Source organism: Bidens hawaiensis, unplaced genomic scaffold (assembly GCF_021521415.1).
Source record: "Bidens hawaiensis isolate Kalapana, Puna unplaced genomic scaffold, B.hawaiensis_p1.1 tig00024461_1, whole genome shotgun sequence".
Classification (NCBI taxonomy): Eukaryota; Viridiplantae; Streptophyta; class Magnoliopsida; order Asterales; family Asteraceae; genus Bidens; species Bidens hawaiensis.
Genome location: NW_027493864.1, coordinates 1,774 through 3,444, shown reverse-complemented (window position 1 = coordinate 3,444; position 1,671 = coordinate 1,774). Strand labels below are relative to the sequence as shown.

At 37.5% G+C, this 1,671-nt stretch overlaps 1 pseudogene; it reads right to left on the bottom strand.

Moving 5' to 3' along the window:
• Positions 1–317: 317 nt before the first annotated feature.
• On the bottom strand, positions 318–827 carry LOC143569348 (secreted RxLR effector protein 161 pseudogene; annotated as a pseudogene).
• Between the last annotated feature and the right edge of the window lie 844 nt (positions 828–1,671).

The window sequence follows — 1,671 nt, the reverse complement described above, 5'->3', positions numbered from 1 at the left end:
CCAAAGAATTACATACGACCTCTCTTCTTAATCCTTTTGTAAGCGAATCCGCAATGTTATCATCACGTAGTCAATGGTGATAACTCTCGTTGAGAGAAGTTGTCGTATAGTATTGTGTCTACGGCGTATGTGTCTAGATTTGCCATTATGCATTGCACTTAGAGCTCTTCTAATCGCCGACTGGTAGTCACGATGTATGCAAATAGCCGTAACAGGTTTTGGCCATCCTGAAATATATTCCAAAAATTGGTGTAATCATTCCGCCTCTTCACCAGCTTTGTCTAAAGTAATGAACTCAGATTCCATCGTAAATCTAGCTATAAGCGTTTATTGGATGATTTCCAAGATATAGCAGCTCCTCCAAGGGTAAACACATAACCACTTGTGGATTTAGAATATTTCATGTTGGATATCCAGTTAGCATCACTGTATCCTTCTACAACAGCTGGGTCTTGGCCATAATGCAGTCCACAACTCCTTGTGTATCTCAAATATCTTAATAATCTTGTCATACTCTTCCAATGTTCAGAGCTAGAATTACTAGTATATCTACTTAGCCTGCTCATAGCATATGCTAAGTCCGTCCGGGTACAAGACATAAGATACATAAGACTGCCAATTATCCTTAAATACTCCAATTGAGCAACACCCTCACCTCTATTCTTTGACAAATGTTTGATAGTATCAATTGGAGTTTGAGCTATATTCGTATCTCCTGCATTAAACTTTTCAAGAATTTTATCTACGTAATGAGATTGACTTAACTCAAAACCGTTTTGGGTTCTAGTGATCTTAACGTACTCTAAAATCACATCGGCTAAACCCATATCTTTCATGTCAAATCTCTACTTCAACATATCTTTAGTAGATTTGATCATCTTATCATCGCTCCCTATGATAAACATATCATCCACATACAGGCATAAAATCACATAACCTCTAGATGTGTCTTTCACATAGACACACTTGTCGCACTCATTTATTTTAAAAACATTTTCCAGCCTGGCTTGGTCAAATTTTTGGTGCCATTGTTTTGGAGCTTGCTTCAAACCATATATGGACTTGATGAGTTTGCAAACTTTACTCTCCTGGACAGGAGCTGAAAAACCCTCAGATTGTTCCATATATATTTCTTCGTCTAACTCCACATTTAGACGTGCGGTTTTTACATCCATTTGATGTATTTCCAAATTTTCTCAAAGCAGCAATCGCAAGCACCAACCTTATAGAGTTTATTCGAGTCACAGGTGAGTATGTATCAAAATAGTCTAGACCTTCCTTATGTCTAAACCCTTTGATTACTAACATCGTCTTGTACGTATCAATGGAACCATCCGTTTTAATCTTCTTTTTGAATATCCAATGATATCCAAGAGGTTTACAACCCCGTGGAAGATCCACTAGTTCCCAAGAATGATTCTCTAAGATAGAATCAATTTCATTTTTAATGGTTTCTTTCCATTGTGGTTCTTTTGAAGAGGTGAATGCCTCTTAATAGGTTTGGGGCTTACCCTCAACCAAGTAAGTAAGAAAATCAGGTCCAAAGGATTTCTCAGTCCTTTGCCTTTTGCTTCTTCTTGGCTCAACCTCCTCAGCCTCTGATTGTTCTTGAGTTTCATCTTGAAAAATCTCATAAACGTGTGTTGATGTATGATGGTCGGTTAATTTGTA